Source organism: Ursus americanus, chromosome X (assembly GCF_024610735.1).
Source record: "Ursus americanus isolate L20-20 chromosome X, mUrsAme1.1.p, whole genome shotgun sequence".
NCBI classification, from domain to species: Eukaryota; Metazoa; Chordata; class Mammalia; order Carnivora; family Ursidae; genus Ursus; species Ursus americanus.
This window is the reverse complement of record NC_142164.1, coordinates 86,235,082-86,246,998: the sequence shown is the minus strand read 5'-3', so window position 1 is coordinate 86,246,998 and position 11,917 is coordinate 86,235,082. Positions and strand designations below refer to the sequence as shown.

At 43.3% G+C, this 11,917-nt stretch overlaps 1 long non-coding RNA gene across 1 annotated transcript in view; it reads right to left on the bottom strand.

Moving 5' to 3' along the window:
• Positions 1–2,491: 2,491 nt before the first annotated feature.
• LOC148106975 (uncharacterized) overlaps positions 2,492–11,917 on the bottom strand; it is a 103,314-nt gene continuing 93,888 nt past the window's right edge. The window contains exon 3 of the long non-coding RNA XR_015723497.1: positions 2,492–2,634. This is a non-coding gene — a long non-coding RNA (uncharacterized LOC148106975). The remainder of the gene's footprint in view (positions 2,635–11,917) is intronic.

The window sequence follows — 11,917 nt, the reverse complement described above, 5'->3', positions numbered from 1 at the left end:
TAAGGAGCAAAGGAGACAAAATATTCATACCAGAAAAGCATTACATTTTACCTACAGAATTCTTCTGTAGATGTTTCTGATTGCTACAGGAAAGGCAAACCAGTGACATATTTTTGCGAATATATCCTTCTGCATGCATGATCAATCTACCAATAACATACGATTCCAAAAAACCACAGACTTACAGACCCGGGAAAGTTGTAAAAATCTATAATAACCCAGTTTGTTCTTTGCCTGGCGCTAATGGTGACATTTTTTTCTTCCTGTGTTTGTAATGAATGTATGGTGTCAGGGAAAAGTGGGCGAACCTCAGAAATAATTCCCCCGGAATTACTTGGTTTTGTACAGACGAAAATTAGTCTGATTATTTCATAATCTTACTTCGATGTATTTTAAATGAATAGAACCTTAATCTTGGGTTCTATATCCCAAGGAACTTGGATTCTTTTAAAAAAAAACAGAAGAGGATTTGCAAAATGTGAGCAATACCATTTCCTGGAAAATCTCACAGAGCATTGGATTTGCCCTCTGCACATGGCAGAGGCTGTTCGATCTAGGCCAAAGAGCAAAGTTAGGTTGACCAGGACCTGAACTACAGCTAGAGGCTGAAGCAAGGATAACATTTATCTTGTTCATCGTTATGGTAAGTGCCATAGAGAAGACAATACATATTTGTTGGAAGAATTAATGATAAGTCACCACACATCACAGTAAGAGGACATGGACGAGGGAAAACATGAAAAGCATGGGGCATCCCTTCCCTAATTCTATTTAGGCCAGAAGAGATCTTTGGCTACGCCTGGGGGATTGGATTGCTGGAGTCTAGTTTAACTTCACATGTAATTATCTACATACTAGCATGGCCAGCACTAAATAAAAGAAACCAATATCAGGGCCTCTGCCTTCACAGAGAGTATAGGATTATTGTAGCTCTTCATCTTGGTTTTTGCTTTAGTTTTCTTTTATGGCCGCGAGGTACTTTCAAAAACTATGTGACAAGCGTAATGGCCAGGGTTTCCACGTCTTCTATTTGTACCTCAAGCTACCCATTCCTTCAAAATGGGACCAAGGGGACTTGTCAAACCTATCTGATGCCTTCCTTGGTTCTACTGATAGCTTCTTTACTTTTTGGACTCCATCTAAAAAGTGAATGTGTAGGGGCGCCTGGGTGGCTCAATCAGTTAGGCATATGACTCTTGATCTTGGCTCAGGTCATGATCTCAGGGTCATGGGACTGAGACTCGTGCCGGACTCCGCACTCAGCGGGGAGTCTGAGTCTCTCTCTATCTCCCTCTGCCAGCCAGCCTCACCCTGTCTGTGCACTCTCTCAAATAAATGAATGAATCTTTTTAAATAAATAAATAAATAAAAATAAAAAGTAAATGTGTGGGGACACCTGGCGGGCTCAGTCTGTGGAGTGTGTGACTCGTGATCTCAGGGTTGTAAGTTCAAGCCCCACGCTGGGTGTAGAGACTACTTAAAAATAAAATCTTAAAAAACAACAACGAAGTGAATGTGTGACGAACACACCTAAAATAGAGAGCAAAGAGGAGGCACTGGGAAAAGTGCGTATTCTCCCAGCAGGGAAGGAGAGATGAAATTGTGTCAACAACAACAAGGGGAGACGAAGCCTAGCACACCAGCACTGTGACTGGGGACCAGAGAGGCTTCGGTTCTGCCAAGGGCCTTGGCGGCCTTCTCAGCCAAAGCGCATTTCAAAGGTGGTAATTTCAAAAAACCTTTTTAAAAGGCTGGAGCTGTGGCAGACTGCTAGGGACAGTGGAAAGTTGGCTTTAACCTTGGTACTGAGCCAAAATTTCCTCTTCTGTTTCTGTCTCAATCTTTGAAAGGCAGAATAGCCAAACACCCACACCAATGTCACTTCTGCCATCCCTGAACAATGCCCATAATATTAAAAAGGCACATTGTTCGTTCAGATTTATCATTAACATATCAGTATTTGTTTCTAAATATATAAATAATCTATAACCTGAAAGGAAACTCTACTCTATGAGATTTATAATACTGAAATCCTATCAGTCCACCGAAGTATAAATATGTGATTATGAGAGTAAAATGTAATATAATTTTTTAAAGATTTATTCACTGTATTTCACCTAATAGTTCAGCATCCATAAACTGAGCTACCCTCAAAATGGGATATTTCATACAATCATTACTTTTGCCCATTGGCTGTTTTTTTCGTTAAAAGTCTTGAAAACACAGAAGAATCATGGATACCTGAAGAAGGTAACACGTGTGGATCTGGGGGACAGACAGATTTCCACAGGTAAGAGCTGAGGAAGTGCTGTCACTTGTTCCGAGCCCACTAAGATCAAGATCTCCAACCTGACAGGGCTCCTGACTGGCTTACTCCATAGAGCACGTGACTCTTGATCTGGGGGTTGTGAGTTCAAGCCCCACCTTGGGTGCAGAGCTTACTTAAAAAAATAATAATAACAATAAGATAATTGTTTATAAATACCTGGTGTGGGCGCCTGGGTGGCTCAGTGGGTGAAGTGTCTGCCGTTGGCTCAGATCACAATCCCGAGGTCCTGGGATCGAATCCCGCATCGGGCTCTCTGCTCAGCAGGGAGTGTGCTTCTCCCTCTGCTTCTCGCTCCCCCTCTCTCTCTGTCAAATAAAGAAGTAAAATCATTTTAGAAATAAATAAATAAATATACCTGATGCTAAATAAAGTTTCATTAAAACAAAGATTTCCAACTTGAGGAAGAGGAGGCTGAGAGGGTATGGGGTGATGGTCCTGCATTTATTCTTTGGTGACCTAGGCTAGTCTCTCTCCCCTTGGGAACGGTCTGATCTGGAATTTTAATGTCCCTTCCCATACAGACCCAGGGATCCAGGAGAGTAGCATCTTTCTTCTTTCACAGGTGACAGATGCCAGCAAACTACGGGACATTTATTGTTACGGAGCTGAACTAAGTCTATCACTATTGCAGAAATAAGAACAAGATCATTAGGGGCGCCTGGGTGGCACAGCGGTTAAGCGTCTGCCTTCAGCTCAGGGCGTGATCCCGGCTTTATGGGATCAAGCCCCACATCAGGCTCTTCCGCTATGAGCCTGCTTCTTCCTCTCCCACTCCCTCTGCTTGTGTTCCCTCTCTCGCTGGCTGTCTCTATCTCTGTCAAATAAATAAATAAAATCTTCAAAAAAAAAAAAAGATCATTAAATTAGGAGAAACTAAACTCTGATTTGCAAATCTCTTTAATTAAAAATGTATTTGGGGCACCTGGGTGGCTCAGTCAGGTGAGTGTCCAACTCTTAATCTCAGCTCAGGTCCTGATCTCAAGGTTCGGAGTTCAAGCCCCACATTGGGCTCCCAGTCAGTAGAGCACACATTTCCTGATCTTGGGGTCAAGAGTTGGAGCCCACAATGGGGGTAGAGCTTACTTAAATATATATATATATATATTTATATATATATATATATAATATAGATGAAAATGTGCCACGCTGGTACCTTTAGGTTGAAACACTGAAGAGGCATGATATTAATAAGTGAACCAATCCTTCCTAAAACATTGCACAACCTTCAGGAGTAATTAGAATGCCACAGCCTTTGAAAATAAACCCTCATCCTCCATTTAGGATAGTGAGCTGTTCAACTCAGAGCCCTCTCAGGGCCACAATATGGGGAATAAGGAGACTCTGGGAAATGGACTTCCTCTGCTTCAACCAGAACATCCCTTTATCCCCACTTCCATTCATTTCATATATTCATATATATGTGTGTGTATATATATACATATATATATGTATATATAGACATAGACATAGACCTAGACACACAATTTCTTTCTTATTCCAAGACTTAAAATACAGGTAGGGTGTATCTACATCACATGTCTCCTGACATGGCGTCCTGTGAAGAACGTAGTTATTTACTTCCTTGGTATTCCTGACAGAAATGCAAACCTGTTCTATTCGTGGGAAAACAAGAAGCAAACCCTAACAGAGGGACATTCACAAATGTGCTGGAGTTGGTTCACGCACACAGCTCTGCGAGCTGACCATACACGGTTCTTTCCAATGGCACATTCAGCAACATCACATTGGTAGCTTGATGTCAGCCATGGTGGGAGTATTGACACCATGGAAATCGGCAAAGGCTACACAGCAGGACTTTTCCAGACAGACATCTATTAAACATTCACCTGCTCACTGCTGGATATTCTGCAAAATAATTGCCTTGCACTCTGAAAATGCCAGTGTCATGAAAGACAAGTAATGCTGAGAAATGTTCCAAAAGAAACACAAGAGCTAAGTGCATGCATAACCACAGATGGGTCCCTGGGCAGGAAAGACATTTGATTCTCCACATTTTTATTGAAATAATTTATAAAACTGGAATATGAATTGGAGATTAGATGAAACTTAAATGTATTTCCTAAGAATAAGAACTTTTTTGCATAACGATGGTGTAATTATCAAAATTGGGGAATATAATACAATATTGTTAATGGCAAAAGGAGTAGAATGTATTGAGCATGCTCTCAAATGGTTCAGGAAAAATTCTACTTAGAAATAGAGACAGAGAGGGGAGCCTGGGTGGCTCAGCTGGTTAAGGTCTGCATTCGGCTCAGGTCATGATCCCACGGTCCTGAAATCAAGCTCTCCATCAGTCTCCCTGCCCAGTGGTGAGTCTGCTTCTCTCTCTGCCTCTGCCCTCTCTCTCCACGCTCGTACTCTCTCTCTCTAATAAATAAATTCTAAAAAAAAAAAGAAGAAGTAGAAGAAAGAGAGACAGAAAAAATGATAAAAAACAAAGTGGCAAGAAGTTTCCAGTTGGTGCATGAGGATAAAGGTATACAGAAATCTTAATACTCTCCCTGGAATGAATCATAAATTTGTTACACATATTGTTTCCACTTTTTATTTTGAGAAAAGTTCAAACTTGGTGCAGGGCAACCTATTCAACCTTGCCGATTCTCAAAGAAATACACGGTAAAGTCACACTTTACACGATGAAAATAATAGAACCACTTAAAATGTTGACACCCAAGGCTGGCAAGTGAGGTGGAAATGTTTGGTGCATTTTAAATTGCCACAAACACTTTGGAAAGCAATCTAGCAACATCTCAAAAGCTGCCTAAACATTCATAACCCTTTGACTAAGCAGGCCTTCTTCTCAAATTTGAGTCTGCTCTGTAGTGCAAAAATTACAAACCAGCACCACTGCCCTACAGAAACACAATTAATTAAGTAGGAGCACTTGGGTGGCTCAGTCGGTTGAGCATCCGACTCTTGATTTCAGCTGAGGTCATGATCTCAGGGTCATGGGATCAAGCCCCGTGTCGGGCTCCACGTTAAGCAGGGAGTCTGCCCGACCCTCTCCCTCTGCTCCTTCCCCTGCTTGTGCTCTCTATATATACATAAAAATAAATAAATAAAATATTTTTCAAAAAAAGAAATACAATTGAGTAAACCTTGGCACAGAAATCCATGAAAAATTGTAATTATTAGGACTACATACCAACATGAAAAAATTATTTTTCTGTGAAAAAATCATAATATAAAATAATCTATAACTACAAAATCATTTAAAATGTACCTGAGAACAAATATTGGAAGGGGCACAGAACAATGAAAGCAGTTGCCCCATTAGTGTGGTGCAACTGAGGGAGAGATATTTTCCACTTGAAACATCTTTTAACTTATGATTTATAGTTAAATGGTCATAAATATCATAACTTTCAACTTGTTCTTTAAGGTTAAAAATACTGCAACATTTAGGGGAACTGGGGTGGCTCAGATGGTTAAGTGTCTGCCTTTGGCTCAGGTCATGATCCAGGGTCCTGGGATCGATTCCCCATCTGGCTCCTGGCTCAGTGGGGAGTCTGCTTCTCCCTCTCCCTCTCCCCCTGCTCATGCTCTCTCTTTCTACAAAAAATACTGCAACATTTAACTGAACCAGTTCAGTCCGGGGCGGGATTTGAACTCATGACACTGACTCTACCATGCCATCTTCCCATGGCCTGCAGCTGCATTGCCAAAATAGCGAAGTGTGGATCTTTTGGGACCACCGACAGGGCTCTTCCTCTTTTTTTTTTTTTTTTTTTTTTTGACACCCTTCCTCTGAATGTCCCTCATCTCAGGTGCATGCCCTTTGCTCTCCAACAGGTAAGGAAAGCATGTATCGCACATAGGTACTCCCCACAAAACATGAGATGTCACATTTCCACTCTTAAGACGATTCACATTTTCAAAATAATCAGAAAGTGTTAACAGAATACAGCCAAACACGCAGGCTCATGCGAGATGCTGTAGGCTTCAAAATACAGTGACAAGGAAAAGAAGGCACGACAAAGTCATTGCTCAGAACAAATTTCAAAGGTACCTGGTGGGGCGGTGGGGAGAGACGGTGGGAGAGGCTTTCCTACGAGACGCCCTGAAATGATGTTCCAGGAGCAGACAGCATCACCTGGCGCTCCTGTTCTGAGACAGCGTGTCTCACACAGACTCCACACATGTGCTATTTTTCTTCCTCCATTCCCCTGTCAGCTCAGGCACCCACAAATGTGATATCATTCTTCATTCTGAGTTTTTCTTTCTACCAGTCACTTGTTCGTAAATTTCCCTCACCGCATCACTGAAATCTGTCGCAACATTCCTGATAAATTCCTCATGCCCTTACCTCCCATCATCCATAATATTATCTTCTTCTTTTCTAGGAATGTGCATGATATTCAGCTCCGAAGACACCAGCCAGTGGTTTCTCACTGTTCATCTTACACGTGCAGGGGGGAGAAAAATTCGGCTCTCCAACTAATTGGATCATCTCCATGCATTTTTAAGAAAGGGTGCAAAATGGTCAAGCTTGCTTTCAAGAAGTCTTCAAGGCATTTCTTCAACGGTTTTTCTGAACTCCGTTGCTCTGCTCACTCTCTCTCTCTCTCATTAGCTCTCATTTCTTCCCCTGCAAAGCTGAAGAGTTAGGGTCGGGGAGAGAGGATGTGGGACAGGCTGCTTTGACAAGTGCAATTGAAAAGGAGACGTTCGTTGTAGCCATAAACAAGCTGTTTTGGAAGCTTTCCCTCTGAAACAGTTTCCGTAACACAGAGAACACTTAATGCAATCATATAGCTTATAGTAAATGTGTAACAAGTGTGGGCATAAATACTGCTCTTTTTACTCTCTGGCTATGCATAATGTGAGCTGGCACAGAAGAGAAATACAGAGACCCGACCATCTGAGTGAAGAAATACCCTTTCCGCCATGGGACTGGCCAGTGCAGAAGCTGGCCAAGTCTCTCCTGGTCACCCAAGAGGAGGTGACCATAAGATGGGGCATCACATCATCATCTGTGCTGTCTCCTTCATCCTAACACCCTCCTTCCTTTCGCTGCTCACTTCTAGTGGAGGTTGTCATTTGGGTGTAATCCACACCCCATTTGAAAACCAAAGGATTCTCCAGCTACTGAGACTACTGATGGTAGATAGCCCTCTGCTTTCAGAGCCCCTTTGGGGATTGGTTCAGCTAGAAAGAGTCCCCTATCCAAGATTTTCCCTGCTACCCATCCAGTAACTGCCCCACATAGGAGTATAATGGCCCTGTACACTCACACCGCATCTTAGGACAACTCTGAAGGACCACCCCAAGTTCAGAGCTCCATGTGGGGTTGACTGGGAAATCAGGTGAGATTGCATTGCAGGCCAACTTCTCCCTCTGCCCAAGCCTGCTTTCATCCTCTCCCTGCATGTGATAAATACCCTGCATGCTCATCTGTCTTTTATCTTGATTCCCGGGGAATTAAACCTGCAACACTACCGTAGGTGTTTCAAGAAGAGAGATTTCATACACGGAATTAAGCTACCAAAGTGTTGAGTACTCCGAGAAGTAAAGAGGGGAAGGTGGGGTTTATTCCTCAGGTCAGGAAGAAGCTTCTCCTGACCAGGTAGATTCCAAGCACTGTGTTGACTAGTCTAGGGAAGAGATCACATATGGAGCCATTGATGAAATGAGCCAACCCCCAATTAACTGTGATTCTCTGCAACTCTTCTCCAAGACTCAGATGGCCTCTGCCTAAGACAAACAGTGAAATTAAGTAAGGATGTGATAGGAATCATCCTTCCCACCATCTTTCAAAATTTTCATGGTGACACCAATATTTACAGTTGCCCTGCTTTGGGTTTATTCTCCTGGTAGAGGGGAAAAGTCCCAGGAGTTTTCACTTGGCCATGCCTACCATAATGGCAGTCAACGCTATGAATACAGGAGTCAAAGTAGGGATTCTGCCAGATGCTGAGAATATCTATCCCAGCCATAATTCCAGAACTTGGGAAATAACCACAGTCTCAGCTTGAAACTCCATTCGTCACCTGACCTCTGGCTATCATCTGATTGGTAAGCTACAGCAACACCTGACAATTCCAGGATGACATGAGCCTCTAATGGGCAATCCTTAATGAGACTCTCTTTCCCATTCCCCAGTCCCTGAGCACTCTGACAAATGGCTCCACATCCCCTGGAGGAAAGTTCTGAGGCATATTTGTAGCATACGCTTAGGACAATGTCACAGGGATCCTCCTTCCAGGAGACCCAATACCTGTTTATTCAAGGTGCTCTGTTTCTGTGACCTGGCTCGGGTCTGAGGACGGGGCCAGAAGCAATGATCCTCATTGTGATTATTTAAGTCAGGCCTCTTTACTCGACCTAGATATCCCACCCCCGAATCATACAGATCCTACACTACTTCGGTAGGTGTTGTGGGTACTCTAGGGCACCCCTCAAAAATCCACCCCCTTCTTTTAAGACCGAAGCACTCATTCCCCCTTGTTATTGAGGGCTGACAGCCAACCGTTCTCAACTGACTCCCTCTTTGAGGCTTGTCTGGGCCTGAAGAAGAGCCTTGCCGAAGATCAGGTCCTCTTTGAGGAACAGTCTGGATCTAATGACTGGCCACTGCAGAGGCACGAAGTCCAGGCAACGTTGCCCCAAATCAGAGCCGTCTGCAGCTCCACAGAATGAGCTTCGGAGCTTGCCGTAGGATTAGTTGAAGCCTCTGTTGTGACCATGTCACAACTCAGCTTTTCCCTCCGCCTAATCCTGCTTCCTTCTCTCCCCCATGGGTGTCAATCCCAGCAGCAGTCCTCGGTAAAATTTCACAGCGCACATCTTGCCTCAGAATTTGGTCCTGAGGAAGCCGAACTGTGACAATGGACTGGTAACTTTTTTCAGTTAGGGACGCAGAAATCCATGAGCCATCCCCAGAGTTCCCTACACAACAAAACGTCCTCATTGCCACTCCGGCTCTGCTGCCCCTAACAGTAATTGGACCCATTTTGTCTCTAGTGGTTCAACGTCTCCCCTTGGCCTTTACCATTCTGCATTTCCATCCTTCCCGGTGAAATGAGGAAGTCCAGCTCAACGGGAGCCTCTCCCACCATCACTGCGAATCTAAAGAAGGCAGCTCTGATGAAGGGTTCAAGTCCCATCGCCATGCATTCCTCAGTGCCTTGAGAAGGGAGGAGGTCATTTTCATCTTGCCGGCGGATACAGCGGGAGAAGTAGGGGAATGGACACACCCAATAAATTCACTCCAACGTTCTCATTTTTCTGAGTTCTTGAGTTCCTTCAGGCTACTTCTGGCATCTCAAACTTAGAGGTCACTCCTGTGTGAGATCTTAGTCAACCATCCCAGCCATTTCCGGTAATACATGGAACCAAATCTGTCTGGACTGTCCAGACTGTTGAGTTTCCGGATGAAGCAAAAACTATTTATTAATAGGTAGAGGTAGCCAATGCTACCTTTCACCTTCTCTGGTCTCGTACCTTTCGAACTCATTCTCATACAGACTTCCCAGACTATCATGGGTACAATTTAGCAGGAAGCTTGCTGTTTACCGATGTTTAAGCTATCTCTTCCCCGCTCTGCCTTTGAATTTGTCCCTTACTGAGCGTAATATGGCAGGAGTCCAGTTATGAGTCTGGATTGAATGGAAGGTGGTGGCCATGGGTTTTAATGAAACTTGGCATCCCCTGGTAAGGTTATTTCCTCCAAAGAGGTTGACACAGGATCTTCGCAGAAGAGAAGAGTCACATCCACCCTGAGACAAGTGCCCGGGAGTTTCTGCCCAGGTCCGTATTCACAACTCAGTGGTTCTCCCTCTGAACGCAAAGTTGAGTCTCACATTTCTTCTCTCCCCACTGCCCAGTGGACACTCACATATACAGACACAGCACATTTATACTTTCATGGAATTTTGCCTTAAGCTTGTCATTAGGTACCATCCTTTTTCATCTCTCATTGTCATCAAGATTTACTCAAGGTAAAAATCACAAGAGAGATAACCCTGGATTCTATAGCATGTGGGTTCATCCTGCCATGAAGCAGTTAAAGTTGAGTGACCAGAGTCCAGGGACAGATGCCAGGTTTCCCACATTGACCTTGGTCTGCTTTATTCATCCATGTAAAGAGAGTCTAATTATTGGCATACATAGCTCACTTTCCTAAATCCTTGTATGTGTACAACTGTGTTACCAAAAAAAAAAAAAAGGCAAGAGCTCTTCTAGGGCTTACAGAGCTGATATATTAACGGTGAGTAAGAACATTACATCTTTTGTAAATGGTAATAAAGCTCCAAATCCAAGCCCTAAATCCTAGTAACTTGCCTGAAGTCACACATTTAGAAGAGCCGGGTTCTACACTCAGATTTGCCTCTGCCTAACTCCCATCGTGGTCTCTGTCTGGACAGAGGAGAAAGTACATCATGCTTGCATTCAAAACAAAGGTAGAGGAAAACAAATCCCAAAACACAGAAATAATAAAGGTAGAAATCCCCATTTAGTTTCTGTTTAAAAAGCAAGAATCAGGGGCACCCGGCTGGCTCAGTCAGTGGAGCGGGCAACTCTTCATCTCAGATTTGTGAGTTCGATCCCCACGCTGGGTGTAGAGATGACTTAAAAATAAAAATTATAGGGGTGCCTGGGTGGCTCAGTCGTTTAAATGGCCAGCTCTTGAATTGGGCTCCGGTCATGATCTCGGGGTCCTGGGATCGAGCCCATCGGGCTTCGCACTCAGTGGGGAGTCTGCTTGAGGATTCTCTCTCTCCCTCTCCCTCTGCCCCTCCCCCTGCTCACTCGCGCGTGCTCTCTCTCTCTCTCAAATGAATAAATCAATCCATAAAATAAAATTTTTAAAAATAAAATAAAAAGCAAGCATCAGCACTTGGGAGGCAGCATGAAGTAGGGAGTTACAGATGACTGTTCATTCTCTAAGGAGCACATAAAATCAAACCCCATAGGTCAGCACCCCAAGACTTGATCATTAACCCAGCAGGATCTGGCTCCTCATCTGAATGTAAAACCCAAGGACTCCAGAACCTGAGCATCTTTATACACAAAGCATCATGCTTTGGGAATTCAGCATGTGTTTGTGGTTAAGATATTTCTCTGCCATGAATGTTATTTATTCTTCTGATTACTCAATTTCCTTAGATTCCACTTATAGGATTTAAAAAGAAAGAGGCAGATCTTCAACAAAGCATCCATTTCATTATTGCAACTTGCAAGGGGGTAATTCTTGCCCATGCCATTGCTGGAAGTTGGGAATTCATTCTTAGTTTGTAATAGGAAAAAAAATCCCCTAGCCTAATGCAAAACAAAATCATGTAAAAGAAGACAGAGTTCTTGCCTCCCCCAACTCATTTGCAATTCTAATGTTCACTCATATTTTAGGCACTGATGTATGATGAAGCTGCTTATTTTCCGGAGTCAAATGTGGCATGATTATTTTTTTCCCTTCTCTCTTCTTCAGTCTCTCGGGGGCACTTAAAATCAAACAGTCTAGTTCACCATCAACTTAACTCTAACACTTTCTTTGCAATGATTGCAAGATTTTCTCGAAATTAAAATTTACTCTAACAGCAAGGCACTTCTCACTGGTTTTTTTTTTTT